General features: G+C 36.2%; 1 protein-coding gene and 1 pseudogene across 12 annotated transcripts in view; one reads left to right on the top strand and one right to left on the bottom strand.

Annotated features, from left to right (window-relative positions):
• The window catches only part of LOC129779497 (uncharacterized), a 95,538-nt gene that overhangs the window by 6,804 nt on the left and 66,239 nt on the right, over positions 1 to 22,495 (top strand). The gene's annotated exons all lie outside the window — the stretch shown is intronic.
• On the bottom strand, positions 3,060 to 3,127 carry LOC129780765 (U4 spliceosomal RNA; annotated as a pseudogene).

Genomic DNA, 22,495 nt, shown 5'->3' with positions numbered 1-22,495 from the left:
CCGAAACACCTTGCAACACTTGAGCGCACGAAATATACAAAATTGTAAACAAAACAAAGTTTTCGTCCAAACGATCTAATTTTCAAGGTAACCAAAATAAGGATTGCATTAGCAAAAACTGTATATTCCGTTAGTTGCCAGTATTCCAGTCCTTCAGTAGATTGTTCCGGTTCTGCTTGCGTGAAAAGGTATGTAAAATATAATATTAAATGCGTGTAAAGTGCAAAGTAATGCAAAAGGTGTTCTGGAGGGAAGACGGACCATTTCCTACGGGGTAAAAGCGCCACACGTTGTGATATTGAATGATTGTCATATCAAATAAAATACCATCGTTTTGCTCGTCTCTTTACACACAAATGCCTCGAAAGTACATAAAGAAGTCGTCGCGGATGCAATGGACGTTGAATAAGCTGAATATGGCTAAAGCGGCAGTGGATAACGGTATGTCCATCAGGACAGCTTCAGTCAGTTTTGTAGTTCCTAGAACCACCAACAAAATCACCGACGATGAAGCTCGGATCCATTGATCAATTTTTTACCACTACTCAAGAACAAGAACTGGTGGAGCATTTGCTGCAGCTGGAGAATCGAATCTACGCCATCACAATGCGAGATGTCAAGAAACTGACATTCGAACTGGCTGAACAAAACAACATATTGAATCGGAACTAGAAATGGCTACTTCGAGGTCATTCAGACTTCACGTGAACAGATTTGAGAGGTTTTAGACCCACGTAGATAATCGTCCTTATAGATTCCGAAAATTTGGTAAATTTTTCACGAATATATTCAAAACTCTGCACGTGGAATATGGATGGCCTTTCCAGAAGTTTGTGTGTAGTTTATAAAGAACCGTAAACATTTAGTACCTTAGACAACACTGTTACTGTTATTTTTACTAGACTAAAGTGTTTGAAAATAGCATCACTCCGTCTTTTCTGGTAATGGTCCGTTTTACCCCATGGGTGCTCCTTCTTACCCCGCCAAAAAAATATAATGTATTTTTTTGAATTTGATTTTAATGAATTTTAGTTTATTTTAAAAACTATTTTTTATCATTTCCAAAATTAATAAAAAAACGCCAAAAAAGTTATATCAACAGTTTCACATTTTTAGTAGTATTATTATTATATATAATATAATATATATTATAATATAATAAAATACTTCAATTATATTTGTCGACCATGGATTGTTGGCACAGCTCACGACATCATAGAATGACGTTTTCCTGACCACGTCGAAACATCAATCCAATTTCATTTTGTAATGAGATGTAATATTATTACGCATTTACGCAACAGCATCATTAGCTATGTGGATAGCTAGCTGCAATCCCAAAAAAGATGACCTGCTTCCATGCATACGATGTCTGCTTCCATGCATTCAACAATTTTAAAGCGTTGGGGGACAGATGATTTTATTTGCCCATTTGACGCTCCAAGACACGAAAAGGCATGGTTTTTGCCGAAAATGGAATGCTTTCTGGCAACGCTAGCTTGGGCGTGGAATTTGAGTGTTCCTGTGAAATTTTGATCAAATGAGAGAAGCGCTATGATCGATTTTTTAAGGTCAAGCAGCAACTCGATCGGCTTGGGCTGGACCTAATCGACACCTTTAGTCTCGGGTTGGTGCCTATGGCTCAAACTGTTCGATGTTAGATAGCTTCCAGCGGGGCTCAGCAATAAACCATCGCCCTTCATTTTTTGCAATATGTTCTAAACTACTCAATAATGCAGAAACCAAAACAGCTGTCCCGGTGGCTCGCCGATCTTCACGTTTTCGAAGATCGCCTCTAAGGTTAGCCTTGTACAGCTGTATTGAGAGAGAAGATGTTGGGAACATGGACATTCCTAATGATCAATCGATCATTACAAACAAACATACAAACATCGCTGAGCTCACGCATGACATCTAAGCTGTCATCCTTTGATTCGCGCAACAACATAAACATAACTAAACAATGTATTGTACTTCCGTGATCGTTCAGTGTTGTTTGTTTTTAGTTCGTTCAATAATAGTTTTAAGGCAGTATTCTAGTCTAGAAATTTGAAAAAAATCAAAAAAAAAATCCTTTCTTATTTCTGTAGTTTAGTCATTCAAGAATATACCCTAGAAAGGACTTATCGAAAATCCTATTATTTACCGAGTTAGAGCCATTTTAGTGACGTGGTATCTAACTTGTTACGGCCATAACAATGAACTTAAACGCGTTTTTCTCGAAACTATTTTTTTCAAACTGGCGTACACGATATCTCAAGTTCATCTGAACCGACTCATGTCGAATTTATATGAATACAATCTACAGGCGTCTCTCTATCGCATGAACCTCTAAAAAAATTTTATTTTTAGAATTTTACTATTTTTAAAAAAATATGAATCATGAAAAATCATTTAAATCGCATTTTGTTTTTCAAACGGCCGCCATTTTGTTAAAAAAAGATATTTTTGACTTGTCCGAGGTTCATGCGATAACAGCATCTTTACTGATTCAGAATCTGTTCGATTTTCTTGTTTCAGATAACCAGAAGGGCTGGAATCGTGTACATCATGGAACAACATTTTTTACAACCTCCTCATTTTATCAGCTACAATACTATTTTAGATTTGAGTCTTCGTTCAATTTATGTTTAAAATTTATGCTAAAAGATAGATTAACTAATAATTATATAATGGATAGTAAAAATATTGTTTGTTTTATTTTTACGGAACTAGTAAAAACGTCCGAAATTCGTGTCTCTACAGTAGTATACCCCCATAATTTGTTTGGAATTTTCGTTCGTACGAGTTCTGTTTGAACATTGGGTGTGTGTGGTGCAAAATTGCAGAAGCGCTCTCCACCAGACCACATGAAAATCGACGTGATGCGTTTATCGAATAAAATTGCGCCGATGTTTGCGATATTCTTTGTATCGAGCAAAAACTCTCCGTATGTTATCAACATTCGGAAAGCAAGCTATTTGCTCGATAGCTGGATTGAGAGATTCAATCATCTCTCTCAATTCAGCTATGGAGGCTTTAAACTTTTACAGATCATTCACCTGTAACCACGCCTTTTCAATTCAACTAGCAATAATCGCACCTCGGATGTACCTCATTGGTTACGATATCGCCACTGCGCAAAGCTTGTAACCACGCCTTGAAAAAGGTTAATTTAGAAACCTAAACACTCGGTCTTGAAAAAAAAAAATTTTGGAAGCCCTCGGCGCCACCGTCTAGTAGTTGCTAGCTGGAATGACTGCTGAATCGAGATTGAGTGATTTGAAATCGCAGATGGCTTATTTATATATAACTAGCTGACCCGGCAAACGTTATTCTGCCATATAATTTATTTCTAGAGAATATTTTGGTTGGTAAAAAATACGAATACATTTCAAGAGAGTTTGTATGTTATCGTTCAGATCTGTAAAATTGATCTAAATGATGATTTTCACTGCAAAACATAAATACGCGTACCTCTTTCTTTCGAATTTTCCCTTTTTTATTTTAAATATCCTTGTTCTATATATTCTATATATAGGTATGAATAGTAAAAGTTTTCGGATTTTCCTATTTATCTCTAACATCCTCCAAAGTATTCTATCATTCTTATTTGGGTGAAGACAAACTCACAAAATATAATGACGACGTAGATCTGATTAGCCGTTCTCCTGTGATGATGTGTCATACGTACGTGAGAAAAACCTTTTTTTTATATACAGGCAAACCTATTTTTTGTGCGGGGGATAGGGACCGCACAAAAAAGTCGCAGTCGCAGCTTTAAAAAATTGTGTTCGGTACACATTCTGAAAAAAACTTTTTTTTGTGCCTATCTACCGCACAAAAAAAGTGCGGGTGAAGTTTTGCACGGACCGCATAAAAAAAGTTTCCCCAAAGAAAATAACTCAAATCCCAGCCATTCACCGTTTGATTTCTTTTTGTTTTTCTGCTTTGCGATGGGACACTTTGCCTTTTTGGTTGCGCGTGGCTGTTTTGTGCTTTTAGTTGCATGTCGAAACGTTTTGCGGTTAGAAATCATGTCATGCAAAAACTTAGAAAAACTTAGAGCATTGGATGAGTGGAGGGGAATGATTTCAGATGTGGATAATTGTGGAAATATGCTTTTTTTCGCACTGAAATGCATATAAACCATCGAAAAAAACTAAATGGACGATAACTTCGTCAAATATGCTTCTTTTCATACACCGCACAAGAACAGAAAATCGCACAAAAAAAAAATTCGTACAAAAAAAATTGGCACAAAAACAGGTTTATGAGTTGAAAGCGGTCGAAGCGTGAACAAATGACACACTTCGACGTGCAAAAATACATGCGGGTACAAAAGTACAACCGGCTTGCATGAATCAATAACTGGAACTTAAATGTTTTATACTTTTGCCTCTGGGCTTCGTATTACAGCTTTAAACTTTATGGTTCACAAGCCTCTAGTATATGTAAGTCTGATTTCCCCAAGCTCCTTGGATTTGAAGTCTGTGTTCGGAAAACCGTATTTACCTGTAACTCATAAACCGTAAACCTGTAACTCTGGTTGCTCCTTTAGGTCGGTACAGTTTGAGAGGCACAAATCGGGCCAATCAAAACGTGGAATTTAACGCGTTTAGATAATGGTTTTATCACAATTATTCAATTGTTCATCTCAAGAAAAATTGAATTTATTGAATGTACTAGATGCATAGAAATATTTCCTATTAATTGATGCAAAAATCTTTGCGATCTATTAGAAAATGCTCGAGTTATAAGCATTCGAAATCTTTAATTTTTTCTACATGTTCACTATTAAGATTTTCATTTTACCTTCCCATATATTCCTGGTAGATGTAGTCTTAAGTCAGAATATTACGCTTTCCGTTCCGTTTGTTATAAGAGCGGCTTTGAATTTTTTCAGTTCATCCGTCTCTAGCCCTGAAAAGTGCCCTTGTGGGAAAGCTTAGCTCTAATTCCTCTCCATGTCTTGAGAAAGACAATTAATTCCGGCTAGACGTTCTTCAGCAAACGGTGTACAATCTGCAAGCATCAAACGGGGAAGTAAAGGTGAATATTACACCGTCGATCCATTAGCTGCCTGTTATTGACGGTACGGGTAGGTAAGCACACAAATGGACAGAACAAAAGGATGGAAAAATAGGGATGCTCCAAATTTTCGTTAATTTGAACTGTTTCCGAATTAGGGAATTGTATTATATAGCAAATAATTTTTGTTTTTTAAATGTGTAGGTTAGGTTTATCCTGGAGTGTATGGTAAATACCAAAATAATTTATAGGTTTATACTTTCTTCAATTTGTTATTCTATGTGATCGAAATAAGGTGGCGAGTCACATAAATGAAATAATGAGGATTGTTGGTGGTCCCCTTGCGTTGAAGCTAAAAAGTATTTGAATACATTGAGTTAATACCCATTGACTGAACTGCAAAAAACATAGATGACGATAGTTAACGTGGTATCTTCGTACGACGCCAATTGAATTGATAATGCTTTCCCAATAAATATGCTATGTTTCGCAGAATGCACAGTTATTTTGAATTTGTGATTGATCTTGCGTATGCTGTCGATCGTTTGCATTCAATGATCGATTACTAATTCATGATTCCTTCACCTCGCCCAGCTTATTGTGTCGTTAAAAAATATATGTCCCGAAATCGACCCCTCCCATTGGCTGGTGTGTCGTTGATGAGGCACGAACTTTGCAATATGTTCATATATCTTGCCTCCGCAAAAGCGTTGACCTAAAATCTACCAACGTTTGCGGGGATCTGTTTTTTATGGCAACCGCCTCCGCTTGATAGACAGTTAGCATGTCTATCATTTTCAAAGATTTTTGACGTGCACGAAAGGTGTTCTTCCTCTACCGGTGTGTCTCATTTGCGCTGTGGGGTGTGCGTGTTAAAACATTTTTGTGTTTTCATTGCCAGACGTACCAAATCGAAAATGATGACGTTTCGGTGGATTAATTCTGTGTATACAGTCGGAGTTCAAGTGGATTTGTGTGTACAAAAATATACCCCCGACACAATGGTCCGGAAGATATGCGTTTTACCGTTGGTCGCATAATAATCATCGTCGCCCCGGGGGTAGCGTTTGGATAATCAAAGGCGGAACAGCGGTTAGACCGTGAACTTACGAGTTCACGGGTTTCGCGTGGTTCCCATGATACAATGGAATATATCTAACCATTTATTGGATGAATTATGTGTTAGATTTTGTACAAATATTCACCTTCATGCGTTGTTTGAACCTGTTTGAACGACTGGATTCGTACTTCGTTCGTTGTTTACAGTGAAAGTCGTTCGCGATTTATTTTTCCACTTTATTTTTCCTAGAGGATCATTCACTCATGTGTGTTCATTGTTTCGCTTAAATGAATATACAGTGATACAAACTCGTAGATCTCTTTCTCCTTCTTTTGGTAGTCGAAAACAAGGTTTCGGAACATTCTATTCAGATGATGTCATTGTGTCATATGAGAGTTAAAAGGTTTGCTATCTGTTTTCAGAATGATGGTTTTTGACGTAGGATTACGTCTTTCGGGAACATATTGGGGTACAAATTGAAAATCGAAAATCGAGCCCACAGCGAAAATTGTCCAATTTCGAACGCTTATTGCTCAGTCATTTCATGATTAATTGATGAAATTTTCGCGTCAATCGTTTTCGGTACTCCATAACATTTTTTTTATATTGAAGAAAATAATATATGTCATGAAATTAACTATCGACCAATTGGAAAGTCTCAATCCCTATCCTAACGGAAATACCCACTTCTGATTGACGACACATGCGGCGGGTTCCTAACATAGGCATCAAAACCAAGCTGCCTGGGGGAAACCGGCATTGCAAATACATGAAGCAGGGGTAACTTTTGTTCCTACCGAAATGTGTTCCCTAACAGAGGCATCAGCACCAAGCTGCCTGGGGGAAATCGGCATTGCAAATACATGAATGTAGGGGGAACCTTTGCTCCCACCGAAATGTGTTCCTTCCTATTGAATTGTATTCCCTAACAGAGATATCAAAACCAAGGTGCCCGGGGGGAAATCGTCATTGCAAAGCGGAGACGAATGAATCATTAGATTTACAGCTTATTCTGTATTCCGACGGATTTCCATTTCGTTCGAAACCGTAACTACGTTCGAGTTATAATTTTGCATTCTCTTTTTCGAACGTTTCGAAGAGAAACAGATCGAACGAAATGCAAAAACAACTCGAACGTAATACAGAATGGAATTCTATCAAGTCGTTCGATATATTTCGAATCGTTCGAAGTACAGAATAGGGGTGTTAAAGTCTCCGTAAAAAAAGAAGAAGAATCATTGCAAATATATGCAAGTCGGGGGCATTTTTGTATTGCAGGTAAGGTGAGTGAGACGATTAATTCTAGCAAATAAAGTTTAAATTTGGAACTTTAATGTTGGTTGCTTTCTGAAATTTCATATCAATGACCGATTGTGTATTGTGAAAAATTTAGCACAAGTGTAAGTGTAAAATTCTGTATGGTAGCAGTTGTGTTAAAAATGACTTGGTATATGAAACGATTTATTTCAATTTCCATAAATAAAAACCAAGGTGTGTTCCCGCTCGAGAACGGGTCGTTTGGTTTATGCTGTCTGTTTTGTTGTGTTCATTTTCACCCAAGGAAAGTTTATACGGCGAGATAAATTGGAAAAGTGAATAAATATTAGAAAATGTGATTTACCATATGTTATACATACAATACTAGTTGTTAGTCCAATTAAAATTCGTATTCGGTTGAATATACATTCAGAAAGTAAAAATTATAAAAGAAAATTACCTTTTCTATTTCAAATATGTTTTCTCTATATTAAAGCAACATGTTGTTACTGATGAGAAAAATTGATAATTGTGTTCGGTATTGGTAATTATCTTATATTCTATTGGTGAGTATTTTTTTCTTTATTTCATCCATACATAACACAGGAGGCATCTCGTCTAGGTTCACAGAGGGCGGTTTTCATCATATCTCGTTCCACTTCGGTACCGTTTTGTCTCATATTCCGAACAGTCTCAAATTCCGAATACTTCATTTTTGAATGTAAATTTACTAATTTTCCATGTTATATATAATTGAATAATGAAAACACAAACATTCTTTGAGGTATAGGCTTCACTTTGACATCATTTACAGGTATCGATACAGCCTGTAATTTATAATATTAGACATTTGCAAAAAAGTGACAGACAAAACCAATGATAAAATGTTTGCGCCAGTTTTTGTAGTTGTTTCAACTTTGTTTGTTGTTTTCATGTTAAGTGTTAGAGAATGTTTGAACCTACAATAAATGGGTGAAAACAATGATATTTTAAGCAGAAATCTTCATTAAAATTAATATTGCAGTAGTGTTCGGAATATGAATCAAATTTCTATGCTTGATTCAAATTCCGAACACTTCATATTCAAATGTAAATTTACTGAACTTTAATGTTACAAATTTTACAAGAATTTCAGGGTTTTGATAATTCAATTATCAAAACTCTGAAATTCTTTGGGTTATTGCCTTTATTGTAACACCATTTACAGGTATCGATACAGCCTATAATTTATAATATTAAGCATTTGCAAAAAGGTGACAGTTAAAACCAACAATAAAATGTTTGCGTTAGCAAATTCTGTAAAAAACAAGCATCGTTAATTTTTCAGTGTTATTAGTTTTTTCACCTATTTTGTTTATTGTTTTCATGTTAAGTGCTAGAAATGGTAATGATCTACAATAAATGGATGAAATAAAATAATATTTTATGATATTTCAATCTTCATTAAACTTAGTGTTCGGAATATGAGTCAAGTTTCCACGCATGATTCAAATTGCGAACACTTCATTTTTGAATGTGAATTTACTGAACTTTAATGTCATAAATAATTTAATATTCAAAACCCTGACTTTTTTTGGGTTATAGACTTCATTTTAACATCATTTACAGGTATCGATACCGATATAGCGTCCTTGATCCCGAAACCATGTGAACTATAAGAAACAAATACAATCAATAATTACAAAAGCAAAACCCAATTTTTTGCGAGCATAATATTTTTCCGAAAAAAGACTAGCTAATTGATTTTAATTTGATATATCGATCATATGAATCGGTTCAGTAGTTTTAAAGTTATGTTTTTTTTAAATTGTATTTTTGCTGTTAGGAATTTGAGACAAAAGTGTTCGGAATATGAGTCAGTGACAAAATGGCGTTCGGAATTCGAGACAGAAGTGATTAAACATATTTCCAGTTTTTCACCATAAATATGCATTTGTGAATCAATTTTATTGCAGTCAAATGAAAAAGAAGGCTCTATTGTATCCAAAAATCAAACTAATTTCGTGAAAGAGTACCATTTTGAGTAATGAGACACTGTTTAATGGCCAGCAAAGCTTAAGTGTTCGGAATATGAGACAAAACGGTATCTTTTATCTGATACGCACCATCCAACGACGGTTTACCATTCTTCTGTCATCATCCCTCGGTAAACACTGGTGGAGTGAACAAACAATACCCAACAACCAAACAAAACGGCCCTTTTCAGGGCCACCAAATAATTATCAAAGAGTTTAACGATGTAATTCTTCAAACATATCCAAATCAACAGATAGCTTAACGGAATCCTACGTCAACTATGCGGTCATGTCTCAGACACAACTCTCCTGTGACTTTTGACGTGGGACTATGTCTAACCGGAGTATATGGGGGGTAAAATGAAAACCTAAACACAAAACATGGAAAAACTGAAAGATTCCGAATGCTTATAACACGAACATTTATTACTGGATCGGAAACATGTTTGCATTAATTGACAGGAAATATTTCTACGCATCTATCGCAATTAATAAAATGTTATTTTTCATTAGAAAAACAATTAAATAACTGTAAAATGTTAAGCGTTATCTAAACGCCCTAACTGCCTCGTTTTGATTGGCCCAATTTACGGTTTCCCCAACACAGCCTTCATAATCAAGCAGCCTTGGGGAAATCGGCAATGCATGAAAGAAATGAAAGTATGAAAGTATGGAGATTTTTGTTCTCACCGAAATGTGTTCCCTAACAGAGAGAAGTAAGAAAGGAGATAATCTGAAAAACATGAAAAAAGCAGAAAAGCAGAGAAACGGAAAATCAAAAAGCAGAAAAGCAGAAAACCAGAATAGTTCTAGTGTAAACGAACGAACGTGATGAATTATAGAGGTTTTAAACTTTTCAGTTCATTCGCCTCTAGCTAGTGTAAACAAATTGAGGAAGGTGCACACCTTGAGAAGCTTTGAAGAAGTCTCACTTTAAAATCAAGAGGAAATTGAACCTTGTTCTTACATTTATTATAAGCTCTCCGATCGCCAGCGATCAGTCTTCAGTGTGGGGGGAATACACGGATAGAAAAGCAGTAGCGATAAAGAAAATAAAGATATTCATTTCCCGAAATGTGTTCCCTAACAGAGACTTCGAAACCAAGTAGTGTTGGAGAAATCGGCATTGCAAATACATGAAAGTCGGGGGTATTTTTGTTCCGACTGAAATGTGTTTCCCTAACACAGACTTCAAATCCATGGAGCGTGGGGAAATGGGCATTGTAAATAAATTCAAACTGCGAGTACTTTTGAACTCGCCTTTGTGCAGACCAGAATGTGTTTCCTTAACATGGTCTTCTAAACTTAGGAACGTGGGAAAATCTTGCATACATTAGAGGTGAATGAACTTTTAAGTATAAAGGCTCTATAATATAAAAAGTATAAGTTGAAGTTGTTGCTGTAAGCAAGCCGGGGGTACTTTTGCACCCGCATGTTTTGTTGCACTCCGAAAAGTGTTTTCCTAACACGGATTACAAAAACGGGTACGAACACATCGCTTTGGTTCGGTTATAAGTGCCTGAAGTTCATTAAATCAAGCAAATTTGTGGTTCGAGAAGTACGTACACTTTAGAGATGCAAACTTCAGATGGAAATGTATAATAAAATAATCGTTTGATAATTCTTCCGTTCACATATTTTGTCCTATGCATCATACCAAACGTACAAGGACTGTCATTAAATTTATTTGTAACGAAGGACATAATCTATCACAATGGATGTTTCGACCTTAGATGGCATTTATTCAATCTCTTTTGTGAGTAATATATTGAATTCGATTGAATCCGGAAATTGTTTCATTCAATCATAAATTTAATCAATACAAACAAATGATTGCTAAGCTAAGCTAGTCCCCACGTCAACTTTGCGGTTATATCATAGATATAACCCACCCATTTTTTTTATTTCCCTAAGAATTGCGAATGTATGTGCGAATGTATGAAAATTGACTCAAACTCATAATCGTACTCTGGTTGAAATTTCAACTCGATTCATAAGGCGTTCATCAATTTCAGGGTTCCATCATTAGTATGGTATCCCTTGTTCATTGCAACTATCTTCAGCTGTCTTTAGCCGTTATCTACGAGTTTTTCGTGTATTCGGAAGGAATATTCATCCATTTTTTGATCAAGTGGTTTTTAAAATCGTTACATTTTGAAATTTGATTGTTTCTAAATTTTCTACATAGATAACTTTCATATTTTTTTACGCTTTTTACGCACACTCATCTACGAGAATAACATCTTCCCAGTCTTCCCCTTCCATTCTTGATCGAGTTATGCACAAATTTGTGTTTCATTTGTATGGCAGCCCCCCCTTAGATAGGGGGAGGAGTCTCGAACTATCATAAGAACCTTCCCCGACCCCAAAAACCCCTACATACCAATTTTCATGTCGATCGGTTTAGTAGTTTCCGAGTCCATAAGAATCAGACAGACGGGCAGAAATCCATTTTTACATATATGGATAGATAGATAGATAAACAGCTGTCTGAGTTCGAATATCCCATTGACATATTTTCAATGTATTAAAAAAAAGAATTCGGCTTTTTGTTCCAGGCTCATCTGAGTGCATCCATCCTTTCAGAGTTTCTAAAGAATTCCTATAGAATTTTAAAGCACACATTTCTTCTTCAACTTTGCTGTTTGAGTCGAGTCGTGTGAGTCGTGTATTAACACCCTTTATGCCGTGGCTACTATATGGCCACCCACAAATATTTTTTTTGTCGCGCATTGAATATTATTTCAATATTCTATTTAACCAAAGATATCTAAAGGTATCAGGGAATACTCCATTTTTTTAGGGTTGTTTCAAATGTTCGAAATTAATTTGGGAGTCATTTTTATGTAGAAAATCCGGGATTTTAGAGCGCCTGTAGAAAATTTTGTTGAAATGAAACAGGTTGATAAGTTTTTCACTGGAAACGTTCTATTTAGGATTTAATTTGTAAGATTTATAGGCCGTTTTTCAATAAAATAAATGGTGTATTTGATGAAAAATTCAAATTTTAAATTTTTTCTTTGTAAGTCTATATAAAAATTATTCTTTCTCTCTGCATCAGAAATATTGTTCTAATTTTTGCATAACCAAAGGTGCAATAAAGTGAGCTTACAAGGCAGTGACAAACAGTATTATTGGGGCTAAAGGGCAGTGGCAACTATATTGCCATCAATTATTTCAACTGTTTCAATTGTTTTTTTTTATCAAAGTTAAGCATGTGTTCTTCCTTATGCAAGGATTATGTTCTCTGAAGCTGGAGTCGATTGGTTGCCTAGTTTCCACGGCCTTATAAAGGGTTAAAGCGGGTAAAAGGGGTTAAATGTAAGTAAGCTTGGGATTCGCCGCAGCTTCAACAGCTCGTAAATAACAAAAAAAAGTTGCATTAAAAATAGATCATACGGAAATGGTATTTTAGGTTCCATATGAAAAGAGCTCAGGTAATCGAAGAAGGACTGGACTCAAGCGGCAGAAGAGCAGAAAAGGAGAAAAGCAGAACAGCACAAATCAGAATGCAAAAAGCGGAATGGTACCAAAACAGAAAAGTAGAGAAGTAGAAAAGCGGAAAAGCAGAGAAGCAGAAAAACAAAAAGCAGAAAAGCAAAACAAGAAACAAAAAAGTAGAAAATCAGAGAATTAGAAAAACTGGAGAAGGCAAAAGCAGAAAAACATAGGCAGAAAACTACAGAAAACAGAAAAGCAGAAAAGTAGAAAAGCAGAAAAGTAGAAAAGCAGAAAAGTAGAAAATCATAGACAGAAAACAGAAAGCAGAAAGGCAAAAAAAGTAGAAAAATAAGGAAACAGAAAAGCTGAAAAACAGAACAATAAAAAAGGAAAAAAAACCGAAAATCAGAAAAAAGAAAGGCAGGGAATCAGAAAAGCGGAAAACGGGAAACAGAAAAAAAGAAAGACAGAAAAATAGGAAAGCAGTAAAGTAGAAATGCAGAAATGAAAGCAGAAAAACAGAAAAGCGAAAAAAGCGGAAAAAGTGTAGAAAATCATAGGCAGAAAAGCAAAAAAAAAAGTAGAAAAGCAGAAAATTGGAAAATCAGAAAACAGACAAATGCAGAAAACAAAGAGCAGAAAAGCTGAAAGATCAGAAAAATAAAAAAACAGAGAAAGAGGAAGGCAGAAAATCAGAAGATTAGAAAAACTGGAAAGCAGAAAAGCAGAAAAGCAGAAAAACAGAAATGCAGTAAAACAGAAATGCAGAAAAGAAAACAGAAAAACAGAAAAGTAAAAAAGCAGAAAAGCAGAAAACCAGAAATGAAGAGAAGTAAGAAAGGAGATAATCTGAAAAACATGAAAAAAGCAGAAAAGCAGAGAAACGGAAAATCAAAAAGCAGAAAAGCAGAAAACCAGAATAGTTCTAGTGTAAACGAACGAACGTGATGAATTATAGAGGTTTTAAACTTTTCAGTTCATTCGCCTCTAGCTAGTGTAAACAAATTGAGGAAGGTGCACACCTTGAGAAGCTTTGAAGAAGTCTCACTTTAAAATCAAGAGGAAATTGAACCTTGTTCTTACATTTATTATAAGCTCTCCGATCGCCAGCGATCAGTCTTCAGTGTGGGGGGAATACACGGATAGAAAAGCAGTAGCGATAAAGAAAATAAAGATATTCATTTCCCTTCCATAGTGTGTTTTATAATCGCTCATCAGCAATTCCAAATGAAATCGTCCTAAAAATGCAGATTTTAAAAACTTGTATTTTTGGTTCAAATGAAAGTGTGTATTCCGTTTGGGTTGGAGGAAATATGAGTTTTCCACAGCAATTGGGAATTTTTTGACTCAAGCGTAACTTTTGAAAAGGGCTTATCGATTTGAGTAAGAGAAATCTTTGATAATTTATATCTCAAAAACTATGAGTCGTACCGTACCGAAATTCCTAAAAATTCGATGTTCCACAAAGTTCGTCAAAAATAGTTTTACCATCTTGGGCCCATTTTTAAAATTTTCTGCATGACTTCTATTTTGTATGAAAAAATTTAAAAAAAATTAAAAAATATGTATTTTGGATATTGCAAATTGAATTTTTATTTTGTAAATGAAAAAAAAGAGTACTATTTTTTTCTCAGTGTACATATTTTTTCATATTCAACCATCAATACTCTATAACTCTTTCTAAGACACTATTTCGGTACGACCCAAACGGAATACACACTTTCATTCGAATCAAAAATACTCATGTTTTGTCATTTGTTGATTTCATTTGGAATTACTCTCATACTATTATATTGTTTTCTCAGACATAAAATTGGACGTATCAATTCCCAACGTCTCAAGTTTCGCATTTCATCTCGATCGATTTCCCGCACCTCGTATCCGACTGTGCAACATACGATAAACGATGATGATTTCGCGTAAAATATAACCTTCGATTTCGAACGATAATTGGTATACGGTTTCAATGAGTTCAAAACGGATTCGTCGACACACGATGAACTTCTACGCTCAATACAATCTGGGAAAGCAGCGTACATCATTTTTGAAGGTTGATACAATTAAAGCTCTGCAAAATGCACAAGAGCACTCAAAGGAGATCTTTCGTTTGCAAGATTCATTGGAAAAACGCATTTTTTCGTTGTTTTGCTTTTAGGTGTTGCCTTTCAAAACAGGGTTACAATCGTTTGTGGATTGCTATCACTTTTCAATCGCTCCATGAAAGGGTCCGTATTGGTAATATTTCACTCAACATTTTGTGCAATTTCATCCCAAAGAATCTGCCCAACAATTCATTCATCATTCCGAAAAACCATTTAGGCTGATCATTCGAATGGGTGGCGAGGAGCCTTGTTTTCGGGGCTTGCTTGATTGGGCGCAAGTTTTCGCATACTTGCAGGTTACGGAAGCAAGCAGGCCTCATTATATATTTGATCTTTTCACTTTTCTCGAAGTGTTTTACCTTCCCTGTTTCACAATTTGCACTTGCTTGCGCCGCACTAAATTTGCCATTATCTCAACTTCCTTTTGGCTGTGGAGTTAAAATGAATTTAACGATTTACTCGTAATTTCTTGGGGTGAAGCAACGTTTCATTATTGTTTCCTGCGGTGCACCAGCATTATGGTTGCTGATGGTTTTGCTGCTAGCATAAATCAAACGATTGAACGTGAACTAGAAAGCGAAAGTATGCAGTGAATCATCTGCTCAAGCCGCATAATGTACCATTCTCATTCAATGTTATGTTAGCAAAATCCATTGGGAAGAATATTAAACCGAAGCAATGAGTTAAAAAATGCCAAATCATAACATCCAACTAGTGATTCGATGACTTTTGATGTGACGTTATAATTGTAAATTGCTAGCAACTTTTCCATTGCTTTGAAGTTACGATCAATGGGTAATGATCTTAACCTAGCTGAACATTTTCAATTAGTTCTGCTTAGTATTTTATGCACTAGAGAAACGGAAATATAAATTACTAGCTGGTTTGTCGAAAGGTTTGTTGGTTTTGTCGAAAGCGACGAACTGAAATTTTAATTCCCCAGTCTTTTGCTCGAATCTTCCTCTTAATGAGGAGTTTTTATCATTTAGGATTACATTATGCGTGTCTCGATTATCATTTATTTTGCTTTTTATGTCGGCTTGTCAATGTTCTTAATCCTGCGGATTTGTCTTCCGCAGATGGTCTCGAATTCATGGCGAAGCGCATGTTGCAGTACAAATTTAATACTTTTTCACTTCTTGTTGTTTAAGCTCTTTTCGTTTTTTGCTTATGTCACCTTTATTGACTGAGAAAAAAACTATGGATGGGTTATACCTATGATATAACCGCAAGGTTGACGTAGGACTGCCATTGGCTTAGTAATCATTTGTGTTTATTCAATTAAATTAGCAATAATCGCATCTCGGATGTTCCTCGTTGGGTACGATATCGCCGCTGCGCAGAGCTATCTTTTGCGTGTAATGATTCAACTAGTGAATGAATGAAACAATTCAATTGCAAACAAATCTCAATTTAGGTCAATTCATGCATTATGGTAGTATTTATCGCAGCAAATAGTTATAAAGAGATGAACCAGCCTATGACTGAAAGTCTCTATAATAAAGAATAAAAAAAAGGCAAATAGTTATCAACATTTTGCCTAATCATCGAACGGTATGTGTAGAAATTCAGTGAGCTGGCGACATGGAGGGATAGCTTCCAATGCAGTCTTGAATAACCGAGCCAAAGCGTTGCATTTGTACCCGCTTTTGTATAACGTGTTCGGAGTGTAAAAATGCATGGATGCGTTAAAGTACTGCCTACTTCCATATATCTACAATGTCGATGTTCCCAACTTCTTGGTTTCGGAATCTGTATTTGGAAAACAACATTTCGGTTTGCAAAAATGCAGCGAGCACAAAAGTACCCGCAATTTGCATCCATTTTGCAATGCCGATTTCCCTAGACTCCATGTTTTTGAAATCTGTGCTAGGGAAACATTCAGATTTGCAGAAATGCGAGCGAGTGCAAAAGTACCCGCAGCTTACATCTATTTTGCAATGCCGATTTCCCCAGGCTCCATGGTTTTGAAATCTGTGTTAAGGAAACATTCCGATTTGCAGAAATGCGAGCGAGTGCAAAAGTACCCGCAGCTTGTATCTATTTTGCAATGCCGATTTCCCCAGGCTCCATGGTTTAGAAGTCTGTGTTAGGGAAACGTCCATTCATCGTACCTAAATCGTTGCGCAATCACAACTGAGTGGATTACCGAGCGGCACTCGCTTATATACCGATTGGTGATTTCAATAGCCTGTTTTGAAAGCAATTTTAAGGCCATTGAAACAAGTTTTTGGAGAAAAAATAACAAGTATATAACGCGTAGACATTTTATCTTTTGAATGAAGTGTTTATCATACTATTTCGTTCAATCGTTTTGGAGCTATTCATACTCAAAATCTCGGTCTCCGGCGTAACGCTTTCGTTTTCGAAACTTTGATTTTACACCCCGGTATAGAAATGAAAGACGTAGTCCTACGTCAAAATGCTGAGAGGATTATTGGGACGACTCACCGGGACCACAGAGTTGCTGATCAAAATAGTATCCACTTCCTTGGAAATAATCAGTCCTACTCTGCCGTAATCTCGCAAAGTGACGCAAGCGCCAAGATTGACATTTCACTTTTTTTTATAAATTTATAAAGAATACCAACTGCTTTCAAACAACTGCGAAGTTTTACAGAAATGTGAAAAAATGACCCCGTAAAAACCTAAAAACAAAGTGGCGCAAGCGCCATATCCACTGTGATGTGGCGCAAGCGCCATTTTCCCTATGGTGTGACGTAATTTGATTGTGATGCGGAGTGATTTTTTATCTGATCTGATAGCATAGGATGGATTAGCAGGGACAGCAAATTTCCGACATCTTCCGTAATGAACATTTAGCATAATGAAAATCACGTTTCCGAAAAGCTTTTAATCCAAAACAGTCCATCCCCATGCAGTGCTACATTTATAATAGCAATTTTGGTTCAGAACTACAAATCATGTACTTTGCTCTGTTTATGAATTTTGTCAAATATTTGAATTCATCACATCAAACTCATCTCAAAGGAAAAAATATCCTAGGTCGATCACATATTGCACATAAAAATTGTAACTAATTAGTTGCAACTCATCAATTCAATTGTTGATTATCAGAATTGATGTCTTTTGATGGCAATGATGTCTTCTATCCTCAGGTATCTAGGGACAAAGGTTCTTGACGCTAATTATTTTCTCTTTCGGATGGATCGAAGCTGAGTGTTGATTGAAGGGTATATGTAGGATTTGGTGAAAAGCTGCATTTGTCTAAATTCTCCATCGACTGGTAGTCGTTTGGCCGAACGCAGAAACTCCCTCCACTTGATCTACCCTTTGATGTCCTCGGACCACCAATGCAGCGCTTCTTTGCCCGGAGTGGTTTTCGTTCTCGAAAGCAAGGAAAGCAATTCTGGAAGCAAGAATAGCGCTAAATTTTTGAAGGACGCGAAAAAACCCTTAACTGGAAAACGTTACTGCTCCCACCGTGTTCTCAAGACCTGGCACCATCGAAATATGACCTTTTTTGCTTCAATAGGACTTGCACTTCAAGAGCAGCTTTATGATCTGCGAATGGTTTTCGTAGAAACAAAATAATGTTTTATTGGAAAGGAATCCACAATTTGCCTGAGAGATGGGCGAAATGTGTAGAATTATATGGAATTCTTCGAATAACAAATATTTTGAGGTCGTCCAGAAAATTATGTGTTTTCTTTCTCGGAAAAATCCGACAATCCAACCTGCGCACCTGGTATAACGATACTACAGTATGTAACAGTACACCTTGTCCAATATATTGTCATACAATTTTTAACGTAGGACTACGCCTTCATTTCTGTGCCGTTACACCTCAAAGTTTCAAAGTTTCGAAAAGGAGAGTGTTACATTCATAGTGCGAGGTTTTGAATTAACAATGAAATTAACACATTGTCGGCAGAGTGGTATGATGACCACTGCATTCGAACGATAGGATTAAAAATTGCTTTGAAAATAGGCTATTGGAATCACACAAATCTATATATGAACTGGCGCTCGTTCAGAATCTATTCAGTTGTGATTGCGAATGGTTTCGCTCACTCGCCTGAACACTATGCTCTTTTCGTCCAATTGCATTTCTTTTCTGTCGTCGGACTGAACGGAGCGAACATTGATACATTGATATGAAAGCAGCAATTCTATTATCGAATGCTCACGAATGGGGGGGGGGGGGGTTGAGGAGGGGGGGGGGGGGGTTGTGGTATTTGCGCTGGGTATTTCCGAGGAGGAATCGATTCCACCTTTGAGCATTGATGATTCTTTTGCGGCTAAATGGAGTGTTATGATGATCACTAATGCTCGTCTCTCTCAATCCCATTTCTTTCCTGCCGTCGGACTGAACGGAGTCTTTAGCGAAAAACGAAGTATCGATGATAATTCGATACAGATTGCGTACAAATAGTGCCATTGGCTATGGATTGGATAGTGGATATTAATATTTCACTATATCAAACAAATTGCGTTGTTTGGAGGAAGCAGCACTTCTCTCACATAATTTTCACGAATGCCGCAATCGATCGATGAATTCAAATGAGTTTAATTTCAGTGTATCCCTGTATAAATAATTTCATATTTATACTCATACACTCGCACACCAACAAGAAAAACTTTGAGCGTTCGTTCAACACATTCATTCATTCATTGCGAATTTATTCAGATGCAACTTCAAACAAATGTTTACCGAGTCAGCGGTAACCCTTCGTCTACCTTGCGGTTATAACAAAGATATAACTCACTTCTCGTTTTTTACCTCGCGGTAGTGGTGAAGCAACACCGCATATACTATCTTTGTATTGGTGTAGTCTTGCACTATGTTTACACAACCCATTGACGGATATGTGCGATTATCTCCAATCAGTGTCCATTATCGAAATGTTACGGAATCGACAATGCATCATGTGTTTAAACATAACTTGGGATGTAAAGTTTTCAAGAAACGGAGTTTCGGAAACTTCGAAGAAGTAACGGATTGAAAAGGAAACTCTCCTACTATCACGGCACAGTGGACAAGACGTTGTTCTTTTGGATGAAAAGTTTTTACACTTGCAACAGTTACACAATGGCCAGAACGGCAGATTGTGGACCTACAGTTCAACAAATGTGCTAGGTAGTGACCTCAACATCCCATGGTTCTCCAAAGCACCGCATCCGTGATGGGTGACAAACTTCAAAAAAAGTAAAAAATGATTTTTTGGACTATCGATCAACTTTGGAAAATCATAACTCAAAAACGGAAAAACGCCTCTCTGGTTTCGACACATAACACAGTGGAAAATTCTCAGCTTTTTAGAAAAAAACATAAAAATATAGCGCCCTTGGTCCCGAAACTACGAATACAATGAAAAACGAATACAATCAATAATAACCAGAACAGAATTCGAATTTTCTGCAAGTGTAGTGTTTTTTCAAAAAAGGTGATTGGCTTTAGTTTGATATGTCGATCATCTAAAAAGGTCTAGTAGTTCAAAAGTTATGAATTTTTGAAAAAAAGGGGAAAAAGTTGATTTTTCGGACAACCCTGAAATGGAAATGGTTACCTTACTGAAAAAATACGGGTCTAATGTCTTGCGATAAAGAACAAAACTATCACTTTTCACGAAAATCTGTGAACCACCATATCGGATTGGCATGGAATGGCTGATTACAAGTTCTCATAATTGGGATGTTGCAGTCTCCAATGCTCTGTACGTGTGCCCGACACGGAATACTTCCTATTGGGATGCAGCTGACCATTAATCAGCAACGCCCCCTGGTCTGTACCCCACATCTAGCGTGGTGCGTTTTTCTCGACTCGAGGAATCCAGGAAAGAATGCTCACTAGCCGCCACAATCCTCAGCTCTTGGTGAATGATCAGTGGGCTGCACAACCTTCGGCCCGTGTATCTGTAGAGAGTATGTGTATGTATTACCGCGACTAAGTAAAAGTTTATAGATCGGATAGGAGAGATATAAAACAGGAATACAACGAATACAACAACGCATCATGGAATGCTGTATTGTTGTCTATAAAAAAAATGGAAGGTCAAATGTGTTGGTAAGCGCAAAACCCCAGAAAGGAATGGTCTGATTTTAACCATTTTTGTTTTGTTGTATTCATCTCTTCCCATATATCAATAGAACGAAGAGAAAAATCGGAAAATTTTCGGAAAACTCTGAAGGAAGGTCAGAAAATTCGGAAAATTGAATTTCCATATGTTCTACAAAGACATCTTTGTCAGTCTAGTTGGATCTCGCGTTTGCGGAACTATGAATAGTGTTCCATTGGTGTGAGGCGAAAATGGCAATAGATTTTCAGGTGGAATGAAAATTTACTCTTCTGCATGAAACATGTATTCCATGTAATGGAAAAACATGTTATTTGCAAGTGAATCAAGAATCTTGAGCGAAAATCTTGACGAGTTTCGGTAGAAGTAATAGGAAATTGTAAAAGGCCAATTAGAATATCAATCAACGGAAATTTCTGCGATTCAAATTCGCTTAGTAAGAAAACGTGAATGTTGATATCAAAAAATACAATTTTGGGCGGGACAAAGTTCGTCGGGTTGGCTAGTGTATGGATAAAAAAGATCGAAAAATGTTTTGCTAATTGCAAAACTCGAGAACGGATCGCCCGATTTGAACTATCTTTATTTTGTTGAGCTCGTCTCTACCCATAGATCAATGCACAATGGTCCAGGAGATGCATTTAAGTGGAAATTAGCATTTAGAGCTTGACAGTTATTCTCTAGACAAAAACTGTCTTAGACAAAGTAGTTACTCATGATAGAGCGCTCGTTTTTATGTTGCCAAAAATAGGGTGACCAAAAATGTCGATGAAATAAAAAACCTAACTTTCTTATCTTTATACATAGAGGTAAACATAGTACGACAATGTTGTAGCATCAATTATTTGAGACATCTTTGTAGAACAAAGTTTTTCTCTATCTCTTGAAATAACCGATATAGCGCCTTTTTTCTAAGTTACGTTAGGGTCATCATGAAAAAAACTGTTTTTTTGCTCTAACTTTTATATTTAAAATGTTACATGCAAACTGTCTTTGAAAGACTTTTAGAACTCACTAATACCAACATTTTTCGATGCAGAACTTGTCAATATCTCAACTTTACTAAAAGTTATTGATATTTCTTCCCAAAAAACACACTCTTTTCATTTGTTTGTCATTTTTTCTGGGGCAAACGTAAACAAAGTTTATTGGCGACATTTGAAAGAACATATTTCACTATACATGATGTGTGATTTTCAAAACTATTATTTTTTGTGTTTGAGTAAATTAAGATTGAAATCATGAGTTTTTGGATGAAAACCCATCAATAACATTGAGCAGGATTGAGATATTGACATGTTCTGCATCGCAAAATGTTGGTATTGATAAGCTCTAAAAGTCATACGAAGACCATTTTGATGTAGAATTTTAAATATAAAAGTTAGAATAAAAAAACCCGTTTTTTCATAGTTACCCTAATATGGAAGAAATGTGACTTTTCAACGTTAAGGTGAAGTTTAAGTGGCTATTACATGTATAATGGGGTAAAAATTGTGATTTTTGAAGATTTTGCTTGAATTTTCACCAGGAATTGTTTATATCGATATTGCAGCCAAATTAAGAAATATAGAA

The sequence above is a fragment of the Toxorhynchites rutilus genome, chromosome 3 (genome assembly GCF_029784135.1).
Source record: "Toxorhynchites rutilus septentrionalis strain SRP chromosome 3, ASM2978413v1, whole genome shotgun sequence".
Lineage (NCBI taxonomy): Eukaryota > Metazoa > Arthropoda > Insecta > Diptera > Culicidae > Toxorhynchites > Toxorhynchites rutilus.
The sequence above is the reverse complement of the archived record's forward strand: the minus strand, read 5'-3'. Positions and strand labels throughout refer to the sequence as shown.